This window comes from Ovis aries, chromosome 15, assembly GCF_016772045.2.
Source record: "Ovis aries strain OAR_USU_Benz2616 breed Rambouillet chromosome 15, ARS-UI_Ramb_v3.0, whole genome shotgun sequence".
NCBI classification, from domain to species: domain Eukaryota; kingdom Metazoa; phylum Chordata; class Mammalia; order Artiodactyla; family Bovidae; genus Ovis; species Ovis aries.
In genome coordinates, this window is record NC_056068.1 from 40338186 (window position 1) to 40356859 (window position 18674).

Genomic DNA, 18674 nt, shown 5'->3' on the forward strand with positions numbered 1-18674 from the left:
GAGGAGGCCTCCACTCCTCTATTCCCCTGCAGTTTCTGGGTACAGTGGGTGGAGGAGCAGGACACCCTGGTGCAGAATTCCACCATTCTCAAAATCAGGTGTGAGAACCAGGGAACTCCCCCGATGCCAGGAATGGAAGCCCCTCCCCTGTGGGATGTTTCTAAGACCAACAGTAGGAAACAGGGCCTCTTTGAGGTTTTACTTGGACTGTCTATATGGTTGGATGGAGGTGGGCATTTGGGGACCAGTCTACAAGGGCTAACCACCAGTCAGGCCTGGGCACACAGGCCTGTGCACACACTTTGATCCAGTCACTCCAAGGGCCACCTCGTACCCTCCATATGACCAACAGTCAAACACACTCCCTTTAGCATCACTAAATCAGAAGGCCATTCTTTTTCCCCTTGAGGGGCCTCAGTTTTCTCATCAGCCAAAGGAAGAACTTGACGTAATTGGTGATTTCCTCATCAAGGATCCCTTATAACCTGCCCTCATCCAGAGGCCCTGATTGTTAGAGAGACCTACGAAACTAGCTGATTGTTAAGAGGAGGGAGCAGGATTAACCTATAGGAAGGCATTACAACAGATGGTTAGCATGTGCTATTTCAGATAATCCTCCCAGCAACCCAGTGAGGCAGGTAATACAGACACATCACAGACGGCAGAACTGAGGGATGGCCCAGTCTCAATCTGTACCAACCATCGCGGCTTGGGACTCATGGTGGAGCTAACTGGAGCTCAGGCCCACACTTGCTCCCTGACACGTTTCCCTTCGCATTAATCAGAGTGAGGAAACAATCCCCACTCTCATATTTGCCATCATGCCAATCCCAAACAAAGAAGTATGAAGTCTCCAGGCCCCCAGGAGGGCCTGACTTAGGTGGTGCAGGAAAGGCTTCCAGCAAGCTTGAGTAGCCTCATGGATCCCGAAAGATGTGAGAGGGACTCAGGGGAGTCCTACTTCCATAGAGTCAGAGTCCCACTGAGGAACCTCAAGAACTTGAGAACAGGGCCTGGCACCCCCTAGGCAATTCATGAAATTTGCTGAATGGAGGAATGAAGACATCCAGAGTTTAGATGCACTGAGGGCTTGTTCAAGAACCCTTCGGTGTGAGTGAGTGTGAGACACACCAAAATAAGCTCAGAACCACAAAGCCAGCCCCTCTGCAGTGTGTGCCAAGCAGAGGTCTCCGCACCCCAACTTCTGGGGCCAAAGGACAAAGGCCCAGATGCGGAGTCAGAACTGCTCTTCACCCCAAGTACCGGGGGGGGGCACCCAACACAGCAAGAAGAGTGTCTAAACACAAAGGCTGCCCAGCAAAGTGGGCACAGCTCAGGCCCTGGCACCAGGTAAACCTGAATTCCTATCCCGCCTCTGTCACTTTGGTCAGGTGGCCTAGGCGAGTCACATAATCTCTATGAGACTGTTTCTTATCTGCAAGTGGGGATAATGTTAGCACCTACTCCACAAGGCTGTTCAGAAGATGAAATGAGATTATGCCATAAAGGACACAGTCCGGTGTTTCGTTCAAAGTTTGCAACTGAACAATAAATGCTTGGAGATGGCATCTGCATCTTGTATTGTCTGCATCAGAGGTGGCAGTTAGGAGCACCTCTGGAGTTCTCTGCTTGTGTTCAATCCAGGCTCTCCTACTAGCTAGCTATGTGACCTTAGCAAATTGCTTTAACTCTCTGTGCCTCAGGTTCCTGGTGTATAAAATAGGGTTGATTGTAAAGATTAAGCGAGTTCTATAAAATCCCATGGATGGAGGAGCCTGGTAGGCTGCAGTCCATGGGGTCGCTGAGGGTCAGACACGACTGAGTGACTTTACTTTCACTTTCCACTTTCATGCATTAGAGAAGGAAATGGCAACCCACTCCAGTGTTCTTGCCTGGAGAATCCCAGGGACAGGGGAGCCTGGTGGGCTGCCATCTATGGGGTCGCACAGAGTCGGACATGACTGAAGCGACTTAGCAGCAGCAGCATACGTAAAAAGCTTAGAATAACTTTTGGTTCAAAGTAAGCACTCAATAAAAGTTCCTGTTATACTTAATTATTAATATTTCTAGCATCCTTCTTGCTTTGCTCCAATAATAGATTCTACCCCATCCCTCACTCAGCAACCTAAAAGGAAAGCATGGGACTCAGGATAGGTTCATCAGAATATCTTTCTTTATACATTCTTAGGTATAAAGTGTGTGCAGGCACTCCACACTGGGTCAATCCAATCTAAAAGTCCTGGGGAAAGCCTGACCCTCTTGGATCCCATGCAGGGCTGCATGGGGTCAGCTGGAAGCTGCCTGCCGACACAGACTAAGTAGGGGATGCTGGACATGTTTTCTCTCTGGGGTTGGATTCTGCAGTGCCTCCTTTGAGTTTCTGTACCTCTGCTGGAACCTTCCAGTGAATTCCATTTTGCTTAAGCTCATTCAAGTTGGGTTCCTATCACCTGAAACCCAAAGAATCCCCACTAATAGCAGCAGTCAACAATTGGCTGCTTTATCATCACTAAATCCTACTCACACTCTCACTGAGACCCAGGCAGCCAGGAAAAAGCAAACATGGGCAGCAAGGCATCTCCACAAACTGAGGTGACAGGAGCTGCCCACAGCCCTTGGACCCACACCCTTCCTGGGAGAGGAAGATGCTGGAACCAAAAAGAGGAATAGCCCAGCCCTGCGGCCCGGGCTGGGAACCCAGCCTCAGATGTGGGTCCCACTTGCCGTGAGCAATAGGAAAATGAAAGAAGAGAAAGGAGACAGCTTGTTTCTACTGGCTTCACAGTGATACAGGAAAACATCTGGGCAGCTACTTGAAACAATCCCTTTAGAGGGCAAGTGAGGGACGAAAAATTAGCTTGTCTGAGCCCTTAAATGACTTTTGCGGATATGATTGCATCTAAACTTCACACAGTCCTAGGATCTGGATGCTCATCCAATCCATTTTCCAGGTGAGGAAGCTGAGGCTTAGAGAGATCAGTAACTAACTGGCTGAGGTCACACTGCTAGCGCCTGCTGCGTGGGGTACCCCTCATGCTGCCTCCTCAGCACTCTCTGATCCCTCTGCCTGAGGCCTCCTCTTCCTCCAGGCTCATCTGCTGCCTTTCACACCTGTGTTCAGACCAAGCGAAGGGATACAGGATGCACTGCAACCCCCTGCCCCCCCCCCACCATCTACAACCAGCCTCCACCCCACCCAGAGACAGACCTCCAGGCACTGACAAGACAGGCAGAATATTGGCTCTTTCCTTCTCTGAGCATCAGTTATTTCAGTCTCCAAGAGCTCCAGAGTGATGGTAACAAGACGGCATGTATCCGTGGGCTTTAAACAGGATATGCAGGTCAGAATCCCACGGAAATTTTTCTTTTGGTGGGGGAGGGGGGTGCTTCTTTCTGTCACTTTTCTCAAGAGATTCTGAGTCCACAGGTACAGCTACAGTGCCTGACACACAGCATGGGCTGAACACTATTAGTAAAGACTTTGTCTCATGTTCTTGCCACCTCCTGGGCCAGCACCCAAAGGGAATCTATTTCTGTACTTCCAGGCCTTCTAACAGCACCCTCTTAGCTCCCTCCAGGGAAAGATGCTCCACCTTCACATGTTGTTTTAAAGAGTTTTAGAGAAACCAAAGCAAAAACCAAACCCCAGCCTGGTAGCAAAAACAAAGAATCAAAACGCACGGGTCACCTCCATCACCTCCTGCAGCGTTAGCCGTGGAGTGAACACATAAACCAGCACGCACAGCAATCTTCTTCCACAGGTCCCTGGGAGCTCAATGCCAAGGTCTACACAGACGTAAACTAAATAACCAGTTGGCATGAGGACTATGCAGACACAAACATCAGCTGGTACCGAAGGAGAAGGAAGTGGCAGCTTCCAAAGTTTGCTGGAGAAAAACTGAAAACCATGATCTAAGATGATGTGAAAACCATCCTGACTACAATAATGTCAAGAGCAGCAGCCTTGTCAGGGCCCCAGTTGCACCCACGGGTATTGCGTAGTTCAGTAAGCCATTCCTGAGGGCCCTCACCTACTGACCCTCACAGGACACACACTTCAAAATGCCACAGGCCACCCAGAGCTTGCTTGCCAGCTCCCGGCTTTTCTGTTTGCTTTCCAGCAGCTGGGTTTAGGCAGTGGCTGCCCAGTCATGGGGGATTATCCAGGCATGTATTTCCCTTACTTTTCTTGTTCTTTTCAAAGTTTATTTTCTGCTATTTAAAAATAAATACATTAATTAAAAGGAGTAGACTGATTTGCCCTCAAGGGATGAATTGGTTTCCCTCCTCCTTGACTGGGTGCAATAAGGCACCATGCCCTGCCTGGTATTGGAATGGTATGCAGTATACTGGCAGGAACCTGTGGACAAGCTGGATCAGCTAGACATCTGAAAGGGGATGGAACGCTTGAATGGGTCCTATTCCCTGCCCTCCTGGTTCCCATCAAATCAGCCAGGAAGAATCATTTAATAAACATTTGCTAAGTTTTCTGGCTAAGACTGTGAAAAACACCAAAAAGCATGGGGACTAGGGGTCTGAACTTGGGAAGCAGAGGCAGCAGAAGAAAGAGTGCTACCTCAGGGACAGCTGGCACTTGGGCTTGGAAGCGAGCCTCACTGCATGCATATCCTGAGACCTTGGGGCAATGCCGTCTACCTTATAAAGCTAGGGTGTAGATTAAATAAAATAATACATGTCAAAGAGTTAACAAAGGCTGCCGTGTATCAGCCATTTACTATGAGCCAGGAATCGTGTGCTAAGTGCTCTGTGTGGATTATTTCACCAGATCCTTACAACTTGCCTGTGAGACAGGCACATCCTTAAGTTCAGATGAGGAAACTTAGACTCAGCGAAATCAAAGCATCTACCCCAGATGACACAGTTCATAAGAATCATAGCCAGAACACACACCCAGACCCACCAGACTTCAAAGTTCCAGTCTCTGCTCTGCTGCCTGTTGACAAGTGCTCAAAACACATTACATAACATGTAAATGCCAAACTGGGGGCTGCTGGCTCTCCACCCGGGAGGCATATGGAAAAAAGAGGGGGAGTTTTGGCTGAGAGAGTTTAGGAAACCTTTCTGAAGTAGGCAGGGCTAAATCTTAGCCTTGAAGGGTGAGGCTGGAGAAAGACCAAGAAGTAAAGGAAAGCACTGCAGACCATAAAAGCAAAGAGCTGGAGGCAGGGATGAGCCAGGCAGGTAGGCAGAGAGGTGGCAGAGTTTGACCAAGTTGGAGAAAGAGGGACTGCTCTGAGCAAGGGATGGGCACCTGAGCCATTATCTTGGTGGTCGTTCTTTCTGGGATTTTTCTCACCCACACTCCAGAGGCACTCCTGTGACTGTTCCTTTGGTCACACAATAATCACGGAGGGAATAAAAAAAACATGATTATAAAGGCCCAATAACCCCTCTTTCCCCAAAGCAGGCTTAAAACCCAGTTGGAGGAGCAGGCGTTTTTGCCAACTCCCAGCCTATGCTGCTGTGACGACCTGCCAGATCCAGAGTCTAGCCCAAGCTCCAGGACACTGGGAATCTGAACACTGCATAAGCACCTATGTATCATCACCACCACCCTGACATTTAAGGTTCCCAGGAAGGAGAAGGCGGCACAGTTCCCAAGCTGTAGCAGATAACTCTTCACAGCAGAGTCCCTATCTCACTGGACTTCGTATTCCCAGGACATGGTAGGTACTTTCTCAATAACCTGGACCAAATGGTAAATTCTTCTTCTTAAGGAACAACCCTACAGTCGGGTAAGTCTGGATTATAGTCCATCCTGGAGCCCAGGATTTAGGTTCACCTTAGCGAGTACATCATGAGAAATGCTGGGCTGGAAGAAGCACAAGCTGGAATCAAGATTGCCGGGAAAAATATCAATAACCTCATATATGCAGATGACACCACCCTTATGGCAGAAAGTGAAGAGGAGCTAAAAAGCCTCTTGATGAAAGTGAAAGTGGAGAGTGAAAAAGTTGGCTTAAAGCTCAACATTCAGAAAACGAAGATCATGGCATCTGGTCCCATTACTTCACGGCAAATAGATGGGGAAACAGTGGAAACAGTGTCAGACTTTATTTTGGGGGGGCTCCAAAATCACTGTAGATGGTGACTGCAGCCATGAAATTAAAAGACGCTTGCTCCTTGGAAGAAAAGTTATGACCAACCTAGATAGCATATTCAAAAGCAGACATTACTTTGCTGACTAAGGTCCGTCTAGTCAAGGCTATGGTTTTTCCGGTAGCCATGTATGGATGTGAGAGTTGGACTGTGAAGAAAGCTGAGCGCCGAAGAACTGATGCTTTTGAACTGTGGTATTGGAGAAGACTCTTGAGAGTCCCTTGGACTGCAAGGAGATCCAACCAGTCCATTCTGAAGGAGATCAGCCCTGGGATTTCTTCGGAGGGAATGATGCTGAAGCTGAAACTCCAGTACTTTGGCCACATCATGTGAAGAGTTGACTCATTGGAAAAGAGTCTGATGCTGGGAGGGATTGGGGGCAGGAGGAGAAGAGGACGAGAGAGGATGAGATGGCTGGATAGCATCACTGACTCGATGGACGCGAGTTTGAGTGAACTCCGGGAGTTGGTGATGGTCAGGGAGGCCTGGCATGCTGCGATTCATGGGGTCGCAAAGAGTCAGACATGACTGAGCGATTGAACTGAACTAGCTGAAAAGACCATTTGCCTGTTCACCTCCTGGAAAGGAAGTGCCTCTCGCCTCCAGGAGTGTCTGCTTCGGCCCCCAGCAGCCCTGTGCACCCTGGACATCGTTCTGAACTCCACACCTAGTGCCTGCTCTTCCGCCTGGGCCAAGCCGTGATGCCAGCCTCCTCCACTTCTGAGTACAGGTTCCCCCCCTAACCCCTAGACCCCCCAGCCTGGGCATTGAGCTCAGTGTCTGTCCTCAGGCACTGCTCCAAATGCTGAAAGCTACAATGCCCTCCCACTGTCTCAGCTCCTGATCAAGCCCAGCCCAGGCCTCGGACCCACAGAAAAGGTAGAACAGGGCTGCGATGATTTAAGCAACTCTGATCATTGGTTTAGCACAAGCCATCATCATGTGCTTTTTTAGAAATAACAGAACCTGGAGGAGGGAGAGGATAAAACTGTAGAAAGGTGTGTTAGTCACAGTCTCTACCCCACCCTCCTCCAGAGAGGCACAAAGGGGAAATGAGGAAGGGGCTTGTGGGAATGGTCAATTCCTGAGTCTCCAGATGGGGGCACCTGGGATGAGCAGGGGCACTTGTGTCATTATCTTCCACCAGCCAGTCTGTGGGTAAATTACTTTAACTCTGAGGAGTCACGGTCTCCTTATCTATTAAATGGAGACAATAACCAATGACCATACAAGGACGACTGAAGACAGAGCAAACTATAAAGTGCCCTTAGAAATGGCAGACATTTCCCACAGTCTTGGCAGGCGGGGGCTTCAAGTAAAATACTCGACTGCGGGGGAAACGGGAAACTGGGAATCCATTCTATTTGGCAAACCTTCTAGACAAGGCACATGTCTTCAGGGATGTCAAAACCATCAATTGAGACCTATTTCCTGGTCTCACGCACTCACTGTCTGGTGAGGGGAAAGCTCCAAACACATTTGTACAATAAGGCAAAGCAAACACATGTTACTGGACGGATTGTGTGGAGAGGATGGGACATTTCATTCGGGTCTCAGAGTTTTGGAGGCTTTTAAAAATAATATTATAATAATTATTAGCATAATATTTTCTTTGTGAGTGCTTGCTATGGGCCAGGCACCTCTAAGTACTTAATGGCCCACCTCATTTATTTCTCATAAGAAGCCTATGAACTGGTTCACAGATGATAAAACTGAAGCACAAAGCAATTCACTTCTTTCTTGGCCTCATGCAACTGGTAAATGGTGGAACTGGAATCTGAACCCATCAGACTGCTCCTCTAGCCCACAAGGGGCGTAGTCAGCCTAGACAGATCTCAGAGACTCTCTGCAGCTGAAAGGCTCTGATAAGGCCTGCAGGGATGAGTCATTGAGGCAGGGCACCAACTCACTCATGGCCTCTCCTGCTCCTGGGCAGCTCTGACCGCTGGGCCAGGGCCTCCACTCTGATGCTGCCCTGATCTGTTCAGGAAGTTGGCCAGGGCTCTGTACTCCCCAAGACTCCATGTGGGCACCAAATACCAAGGGAGATTGATGTAAGAAACTGTATGTCAACATACATTTACATAACGGCTCATTTATGAAGTAATTTGTGCTTATTGTAAAAGGTAGTCAGGGGGGAAAAATTTGAGAATTCAGGCTCTGCCTCTTACTCGGCTGTGTGACCTCAGGCAAATCTAAGCCTCTCTGAACCTCAGCTTCTTCATCAATAAAATGTGGTTAACAGTTCTCATTTCAGGCAGTCGTAAAGAAGAAAGGAAGAACATGTCCAGTATAGCACCTGGCACACCATAGGCTTAATATGTTGGGATGAATCAGACGACTTAACAAAGGATTTCCATTGGAAAATCATTTTTTCCCCACAATATTTGGTGGTAACAGTAGCACTTTTAACTAGTAGTCACCTGTCACTAAGTTAAATCCGTTACTGGCATTCTCTCATTTAATCCTGAAAAGCATCGCTTTCTTCAATTGGTGTAGCTTTAGGACAACAGGAAGAATATGTCCAACACATTAATTTTACTCATACATGGGGGGAGAGAAATAGACTTTAAAGATGGTATACTGTAATATACAGACTTCCTATATGCCAGGTACTGCTTTATAGACATGGAGCTTGAGGCACAAAGAGGTTAAATAACTTGCCCAAAGGATTCTTAACATTCTACTATACTAAAATAATGAAAGAAAAGTCACAGCAAGAATGTGTAAGTCTCACATTCTAAGAGCTTCGGGGATTTGCGTCACCCCCCACAACCTGAGCCCTGTCATCACCCTCTTCTGCCAGTGTCCACTCTCACCCTCACCCCACTGCCATGGCTTGCTCCCGAGCTCTGCCCCACCACTCCCAGGCAGGAAACGTCAAATCAATGGGCCCTGGTCCTCTTCTGGAATCTCAGCCTCTCAACCAGCCTCTCTGCCTCAGTCCCCTATATCCTGTCCTCTACAAAACCACTGGGGACATCTTCCCGTATACTCCTCTACTCAAGAACACTGTAAGGCTCCCTGCCACCTAGAACTGAAGACCCCAGTGGGTTGAAGAGGATCAATATAGGACTCAGGGTCCCAACAAGATCTGTCTGGAGTAGTCTCCTTCTCTTTGGCCCCAGACTTCTCACTTGCTGGCTTATAAGTCCTAGAACACGGCGAGTCAGCAAGGCTTTTCCTGACCACTCTTTTTTAAACTTACAGCACTCCTGACTGCTTCCCTCCACCTGCACCCAACACGCCCTCACTTCCTGCTTGCTTTAGTGTTCTTCAACCACCTCTCATCACCTGGCCACACACATTTTAAGTCTTTATTGTCTCTCTTTCCCTCCTAGAATAGAAGTCCCATATGGCAAGGGATTTTACCTTCTTTATTTTTCCCTGCTGTAACTGCAGCACCTAGAACTGTTTCTGGCACAGAGTAAGAACTCATAAGCGCTTCCCTGGTGGCTAGTGGTAAAGAATCTGCCTACCAACACAAGAGACATGAGTTTGACCCTGGGTTGGGAAGATCTCCTGGAAGAGGGGATGGCAACCCACTCCAGTATTCTAGCATGGAAAATCCCAGGGACAGAGGAGCCTGGTGGGCTACAGTCCCTGGCATTACAAAGAGTTGGACATGACTTAGCGACTAAATAATAACAAGAACTCATAAATAGCTGCTGAATGAATAAACATTTAAAATGCCTCTAAGAAGCAAGTGTCCAAACAAAACAATGGTGGGGGTATGGCTAATGTTTCTGGACTCCTCTTTGCTCCTGAGAACATTTCTGGAAGACACACGAGAGATGCCTCGATTAAAATGTCTAAAGGCCAAAGTCTTCCCAGGATTTACAAGAGTTCCCTGTAAGACCCTGGGCCCTCATCATCCCATTCCTTTTCTGGACTTTTACACTCACGCACACCTTCTCTCTATCCACCATACTGAAAGCAGTCAGCATCCATACTAAACTCCTCTGCCAGCCTCATCTCTGAGTCCCACCTTCAAGCCAGGCGATTCCCCTCCTGGACACCACTAGAGATGCTCTCATCTTCCTCCCACTATCCATCTGTACATTACCTACTCTTGAAGATAATACCAAATGCAGCCGCCTCTCATCCACCTCCTCCAGGAAGCTTTCCAGGCCCTCTCCAGCCTCCAGAAAACACTCCCCCACACCCACTGCTGTTTCCACCAGTCACACGGAAATTAGTCATGAACTACTTTGTCACTTGCCTGCTATGACTGAGCTGAACTGTCACCAAAATCTGTTCATTTAAAAAACAAAACAAAACATGTGTGTCTTGTTTTCCCCAGAATACTGTGAAGGCTTTGGGAGGAGAGGCTGGGCCTTAAGCATATTGTCATCCACATGGCACAGGGCCTGGGGCACACAGTAGGTGCTAAATGTATGCTTTTTAATTAACTGCCCAACATAAGCAAGTCACTGTCCCCATCAGGTCACTTCCTCAATTACAGGTACCTGGACTAGCTTCTCCCAATGCCCTGATTTCTTTCTTCAGGGCCTGCTTTGACCTTGGTTATCTGCAAACCCAGTCATCCGCTTGTGTTCTCAAAGGGTATCAGACACTTTCTAATCACACACACCCATGCACTAGGCAGATGAGGATGTCCAGGAAAGAAATGATATGTTAAGTCCCACAGATCTGGAAAAGGAAAGGACATAGTTGTTCCAGGCAGACCCAGACATTCAAAGTGTTTCAACTTCTTCAAATAACAGAGGAGAAAACAAAACAAAAAATACATAGTAAAATAAATTTTAAAAATAGATAAATAAAACAAAACATGATGTTTTAGGTGACTTACTGCAGAAAACCAACACTCGAGGCCCAGGTGCACCTTCTGAGTACCAGCTCTAAGTAAACCAAGATTAGAACAAAAGGCAGAAAAATGTAAACTGAGATTAGAACAAAAGGCAGAAAAATCTCAATCTACTTCTGAGCTTGGAGAGATGAGAATCAGGGAGGAATGGAGGGGGCCCTCTGTGCTGCAGAATCTCTCTGTGCTGGACCCATGCCGTATCCAGGGAAGGGTCTCCTGGTGTCCTCGCTGTGAGTTAGTGAGCTGTGACCAGCCCGATCTCACCTAAGGAAGCAGGCACACCTGGGAGCAGAAGGCAGCATGCCAACTCAACCAGCTGTCATCCTCTATCTACAGCTCGCCAATCAGGACTCCCAGATTATCTATGCTTTTTAAAATTTTGAATGGCAAACACTTCACTGGGTTCAAAGAGTACAGATGTATCCAGGAAATGTGCCCCTCCTACTCCCGTCGCATCAACCCAGTCTGTCCCTGTTCTGGAACCAGTAACTATAGTTATCAGAGGCTTGTATCTCATTACTGATGGCGTTTATGTACATACACGCGAACAGAAATATGTATTCTTTCTTACAGGGGGCAGAGTACACACATCCCTATGCCTAGCTTTTATCTTTTAAAGGAATGAACTTGTATTAGGACAGCGAGACAGAGGATCTCTACACAAAGAAAAAGAGGTGAGTCTATGTGAAAGGCCCATGAAACAAAAAGACATTCTGGAAGACATGTGCGCAAGGAGAGAGGGCTGAGGGAATACTCCAGAGGACAGATGTGTGAGGAGCGAGGGCTGAGGAAATATTCTAGAGGACTCGTGTGTGAGGAGAGAGGCCTGAGGGAATACTCTGGAGGATAGGTCTGAGGAGAAAGGGCTAATGGAATGCTCTGGAGGATAGGTGTGTGAGGAGTGAAGGCTGAGAGAATATTCTAGAGGACTCGTGTGTGAGGAGAGAGGGCTGGGGGAATATTCTAGAGGACCAGTGCGTGAGGAGAGAGGCCTGAGGGAATACTCTGGAGGATAGGTCTGTGAGGAGAGAGGCCTGAGGGAATACTCTGGAGGATAGGTCTGTGAGGAGAGAGGCTTGAGGGAATACTCTGGAGGATAGGTCTGAGGAGAGAGGGCTAATGGAATACTCTGGAGGATAGGTGTGTGAGGAGTGAAGGCTGAGGGAATATTCTAGAGGACTCGTGTGTGAGGAGTGAAGGCTGAGGGAATATTCTAGAGGACCAGTATGTGAGGAGAGAGGGTTGAGGGAATATTCTAGAGGACCAGTGTGTGAGGAAAGAGGGCTGAGGTAATACTCTGGAGGACAGGTGTGTGAGGAGTGAGGGCCGAGGGAATATTCTAGAGGACTCGTGTGTGAGGAGTGAAGGCTGAGGGAATATTCTAGAAGACTCATGTGTGAGGAGTGAAGGCTGAGGGAATATTCTAGAGGACCAGTGTGTGAGGAGAGAGGGCTGAGGGAATATTCTAGAGGACCAGTGTGTGAGGAGAGAGGGTTGATGTAATACTCTGGAGGACAGGTGTGTGAGGAGAGAGGGCTGAGGGAATATTCCAGAGGACAGCTGTGAGAGGAGAGAGGGCTGTGGGAATATCCTAGGGTATAGGTGTGTGAGGAGAGAGGGCTGAGAGAATTCTCCAGAGGACTCGTGTGGGAGGTGACTGAGGTTAAAGGTCCAGTCACTGCAGGCACTACTGCTCTGTGGTGACCCTAATCCCAAGTCAGTGGATGAAAGCCCTTGGGGTTGCGGGGCAGGCAGTGGGATCTACCATTCTGTTGGCATTAAAGCCCCACTGGCTAAAAGCTCCAATCAGCCTCGCTGAGCTCTTCACCTTCAAGAAGAGAGAGGAAGCATCTATAGGAGAGGGACTAACCTAATTCCCATGGCAGTGACTGAATGGGTACTGACCACGGGGGACACGGGAAGGAACTGTGGAGGAAAAGCAATCATTTCCTCTGGAACTTGGGAGGGACCGAGAAGGGGAAGTTGGGTCTGAGACTCTAAGGAAACAGACTTTAGATTGCTAAAAGAATAGGAGGGCTCTGGAACCTGAGATTGAGGAAGTAAATGATTCTGATGCTCTGAAATGCAATTCTAACTGTGCAGTGGAGGATGGGGGAAGGGCAGAGGGGAGTGAAGACAAGAAGGCACAGAGAGGGAGGGGCAGGAGGGTGAGGAGGACAGGGAGGGCAGATAGGGCTTTTTAGGAAGCAGGCAGCTCACCATTATGCTTCAGAGCTGGACCTGATGGCAACCTGACTGGATACGAACTCCCCCTCCCACTCCTAGCTGTGGAATCTGGAGATGTCAGTGAACCCCTCTGCACCTTAATTTCCTCGTTAGTAAGTGAGGAGCATGAGGGTATTTCTCTAATGGGGCTGACACAAGAATGAAGTGAGGGCTTCCCTGGTGGCTCAGCGGTTAAAAAATCTGCCTGCCAATGCAGGAGACTCAGGTTCGATCCCTGGACCAGGAAGATCCCACATGCTGTGGAACAACTAAGCCCAGGAGCCGCAACTACTGAGCCTGTGCTCTAGAGCCCAGGAGCCGCAACTACTGAGCCCACGCGTGCCCTGCAACTACTGAAACCTGTGCCCCCTAGAGCATGTGTTCCACAGCAAGAGAAGCTACCGCAATGAGAAGCCCGCACACCGCAACCAAGTGTACCCCCCAGCCACTGGCCACAACTAGGAAAAGCCCATATGCAGCAACAAAGACCCAGAACAGCTAAAAATAAAATACATACACTTTTTTCAAAAAAAAGGAATGAAGTGAGTTAGTGTTTACAGAACCTTCACACTGTGCTGGCATGTGAGTGAGAGAGAATAGAGCCACGTGGTTGCACCGGGAACCTTGACAAGGTGAGTTGTTGAAAAGCCCAGGTCCTATCACTGGGAGAAGGATATGAAACAAAAGGATCCCCTGAGACAGCCTCCTCCCAGACCATGAACCAAAGGAGGACAGTGAGACGAGCTGAGACTGCACAACATGCCCAGACCACAGGAAGGGCTGGTGGTCATCTTGAGCCAAGACGTCCAGAGGTATCAAGGGACCCTGGGAAACAAGACTTTGGCTCCGACTCTGGGCACACGATGGCCCCTGTTGAAGAGAGCTATCCTTAGACTGACACGTCAAGATCCAACACTGAGATGAGAAAGGGTAGGGGGTGGGGGAAGCCTGGAGTTTTAGGAAAGGATATTTAGATAATTTCAATGACATCCACCCCCCTGGTTGGCCCAGAGCATTGGAAACTCTGGCAGGTGAGACCACTGAACTGCATCTGTGGGGGCACTCTGGGGATACCCGAAAGCAGTCCCGGAGCCCTCTGGGAACTGAGAGCATGTGATGTCAAGGAGTGTCCATGCCTTTCTGGGATAGGATTCTTGACAGTTGGTGGAGAATTACGATAGATTTGGCATAACTAGATTCAAAAAGGCATCTGGTTAGAGGTCAGGAAAGCAAAAGGCAGGGACTGAGGCAGGGGTCCCCAAGCAAGCTGATGAAAGATCATGTCAGGAGGGGAGGACTCTAGCAGAGGGTTCTCTGCTAATAAGCATTTTATTGGCAACTTGGATGATGCTAGGGAAAGCACATTAAACAGGATCCTGAAAGAGCTCAAGAGAAAGGGCTGCACAGAATTTAACACACTGAAATTTAACAGAAATGCTTGTTCTGAATCAGATTGGAGGAGGCTTGCACTTAAATTCTAAAGAACATGTTAAGGACAGGGGAGAAGCAGTTTAGCAACACCCCATGTTAAAAAGATCTGGTCAGGATAATTCCATGGGGGTCCAGTGATTAGGACTATGCAGTGGGTACAGGTTCGATTCTGGGTTAGGGAACTAAGATTCCATAAGTTGTGTGCTACAGCCAGAAAAAGAAAAGATTTTGTCAGGAGTATTGTCAGTGAGTCAAAAACGTAAAGTAGTTGCCAGAAAAACTGATGCAATCTTGGGCTGCATTAAAAGAAATAGAATGGCCTGAATTAGGGAGGGGATACCTGCCTTCCTCTGCTGTGGTCACACCACACCATGAATATGATAGATGGTCTGGGCACTCACCTCACTGTATTACAAGGATACAGACAAAAATGGAGTGTGTTCAGAGAAGAACCCCAGGAAAACACCCGAACCCGCATCAAGGGTTGTAAATCTGGAAGAAAACTCAGGAGAGGACAAGAGGGCTGTCTTTAAGTATCATATTTTACTTATTAGGAGATGTGTAGTATTTTCAGTCACAGAATGTCTGAAAGCAGAATTATCTTATAATACCCTAGCATCTAATACCCTAGGCCAGAGTGCAGCTGTGGCATAGTTGTCATTGCCTCATTGCCACTATCATATGGAAATTTGACTATTATTCCCCGTGACATGTCTGGACAACTGCAACCCTCAACACTTCAAGAGCCAGAACATTCAAGGACCATTTGAGGAAGAAATGTGAGTCCTAGAAAAAAGAATTCCAAAGACAATAGAGATTAAGAAATACATCACCACTTCACCAGAATATAATATGTCACAAAAAAAAAAAAAAAAAACAACGAACATATTGATAACTCTGAGTCAGAAAGTGATTTGAGAGACTTGGATTCCAAAAGTGATGTTTTCAAAATGCTGTAACATTTCTTTTCCTTTTTATGTGGATGCAAGAGTGATATGGACAAAAAGCTTATATCTAAAATCTAAGAGCATTCTTTCAGTAAATATAAACATTTTAAGTAATAACAAAGTATTGTTCTTCAGTTTAACTGGAACCACTTTCTATTTCTTGCAGGTTCATAAGAGAACGGTATATCTTACAATCAACAATATCACAGATTTGATTTAAAAGACGGTGTCTGGGGACTTTCTTGATGGTCCAATGGCTAAGACTTTGCAATCACAATGCAGGGGGCCCAGGTTCAATCCCTGGTCAGGAAACTAGATCCCACATGCTGCAACCAAGAGTCCATGTGCCACTAAAGATTCTGCGTGCAACAACTAAAAAAAGACTGCACGTGCCGCAACTGAAAAAAAAAAATCCTCTAGCCTCAATGAAGACCTGACACAGCCAAATAAATATTGAAAAGAAAAAAAAGTATTTGAAGAGCTTTCAAGTGGAAGAGAGACTAGAATATCCTTCTCTATGATTCCAAGGAGGAAGAACTAGGCCCAGATGCCAGAAGCTATAGGGAGCCAGCAGGGGATATAGGAGGCGCTGTCCAGAGATGGAATGGGTCACCTCACAGGCTGGAAAGCCAGGCTGGACCACACTGGGGAAACCAAGCACCCATGTGACAGCCCTGAGGTCCCAAGGCCTGACTGAGAAAACTCACCACAAAGAGAAAGGCAACCCGTCTTTCTTTGTTACCCACCTACGTGCTTAGCACAGTTATCCTCTTAAAACGTCACCACTTAGAGATAAAAGCCATTTAGGAAACAGCACTGAAAGGGGGATCTGAAGCAGAGTGGAACATGGCCTGCAACTGTGTTCTCAGTGATAGCCGGCTCCGGTGGGCCAGCTGGGGGCCACCTACGTGCCTGCTCTGTGCCAGGCATGCGACAGGTGTGCTGCATACCCTGCCCCAGTTAATCCTCACGGCCCCTGTGAGACAAGCGCGGTCAGCATCTTACAGAAGAGGGACCTGACACTCAGAAAGTCAGTGGCTTCACCAAGGTGTCACTGCCACTCTGAAAGCCATGGTCAGTCTGTGACACATGCTTCCAATAGAGGGACCTCCAAAAGTTTTGACTGGCAGAATGAATGGAGTGCTCAGCTGAGCAATCAATGAATGAACCAACTTGGCCTCATATTGGCAGCACAGATGTTAGGAGAACAAAGAAAGAGGAAAGCTGTCTCAGCGTTCCATCCCCACCCTCGATCAGAAGCTCCCACAAGCACAAAACTCATGCCATTTGCTCGCTGCTGAAGCAATTTATTCCAACACATAAAGCAAGGGTGTTTCTGAGATGTCTATGGCAGAGAACAGGTGCCAGCAGCTCTGCTCAAATGTCAAAGCTGTAAGCATACCAGGTTGCCATGCCTCCCACCTGCCAGGTTAACTCTGGAGCGGACAGAAGCTGAGCTCAGCTTTTGCCCCCTCCCAGGGCCAGGGTGTCCAGAGGGCGGGAGAGTCAGCCAACTCCCCGCCCTATGTGTTCCAGTTGCCTGGAGACATCCAGTCCAGTCCCACGCCGGCCGGCCAGCAGGCCCAGGCTTCCTCCTCCACTGGGGAGATCAACTCAAAGTGGGCACCAGATACCCGAGCAGCACCCACCTGAAGGGGATAGTCAGGGGCTTATGAGACCATAGAAGGGGAGAATCAAGTCATTTCTGATGATGACCCACAGTGCTCCGTGAGCAGGTGACATCCTAGAAATGATTCCAGTGAAGGAGGAGGGGATCATGGAGGTCCTTGCCCAGTCCAGCTTTGCTGCCTTAGCCATGTGCAGGCACGTAACACCTTCTCTTAATCCATGGGTACCCACTTCCAGGGCCTCAGCACCCATGACTCCTCTAAGTATCCCCCTCAGGCTGACCCTGAGGCAGGAGACCTCCTGTAGTGAGGTGGTGAAAAGTAAGGGCAATTACTATTGTTCTGCAGCAGATAGAGCCACTGAAGCACAGAACAGGCACACCGGGGGCACAGAAAGTGATCGATGTCCCATCTTCTAAGACCCTAACTGAGGCATTCCAAATGGGCTGCCTTCCTGATCAACTGAAAGATGGGGGTTGCCCATACTGACCCCCTTCCCACAGAAGACGGTGAGGCAAAAGCACAGACAAGGCCTTAGTCAGGCCCAGCCTTAAGCACCCCTTGACCCTTCTGTTCCCCAACCCCCACGGCCTTCTGGTCAGAGTACCTGTCCAGCACATGGAGGGCAGCGCAGACCTCCTAACAGATTCCCCACCCCTGATTCTCACATGAGCTTATCTTGCACAACCTGATCTGCCTGAAGGAGCACTCTGACCATCCCTCTCCAATGGTTCCTGCTGCCTGCAGGGTTAGGGCCATACTCACCTCATTCACCAGTACTCAAGGCTAGCCTGATTCCAGCCTCAGCTTCCACAGTTCCCCTAGGCAGCCCCCACATTTCTACCACGTGACATCCTGAACACACCCTTCTGCTTCCACATCTCTTTGTGCTCTACCTCTCCCCATCTCTGCCTGTGGAAATCCTGTCTTTCAAGGCCCATCTCAATGACCAACTGCCACCTCCTCCAGGAGGCCTCCCCTGACTCCCTCACACTGTGACTGTCTAATGCAACATTCCAAACTCTTATCCTGATGCGTGGGCATCTGTGGGCTTGTCTAAGGCACCTTCCTCCACATGTTAGATGGAAGCTCTGCTTCTGTCATTCAGCACAGTACCCCTCAGCGTGGCAGCTGAACACCAAGCTCTAAGGAGCATAGGTCACCATGCTCCATGCCAGCCCAGACAGCACCCTATTTCCAGTCCTTTCTGATTCCCTTCTCCACCTACTTCTAGCTGACTCATTCCCCATTCTCTCAAGGTTTAGCTCTCAGCTGACAGTTAACTGGAGATAAACTAATCAACATAATATCCTTCCCAGTTAAATTCTATATATTTTTAATATAAATTTATTTTAATTGGAGGTTAATTACTTTACAATATTGTATTGGTTTTGCCATATATCAACATGAATCCGCCACAGGTATACACGTGTTCCCCATCCTGAACCCCCCTCCCTCCTCCCTCCCTGTACCATCCCTCTGGGTCATCTCAGT

General features: G+C 48.3%; 1 protein-coding gene and 1 non-coding gene across 21 annotated transcripts in view; one reads left to right on the forward strand and one right to left on the reverse strand.

Annotated features, from left to right (window-relative positions):
• The window catches only part of MICAL2 (microtubule associated monooxygenase, calponin and LIM domain containing 2), a 240883-nt gene that overhangs the window by 212288 nt on the left and 9921 nt on the right, over positions 1-18674 (reverse strand). The gene's annotated exons all lie outside the window — the stretch shown is intronic.
• TRNAV-CAC (transfer RNA valine (anticodon CAC)) lies at positions 15792-15864 on the forward strand. Its single transcript has one exon. It is a non-coding gene; the product is annotated as a tRNA-Val (tRNA).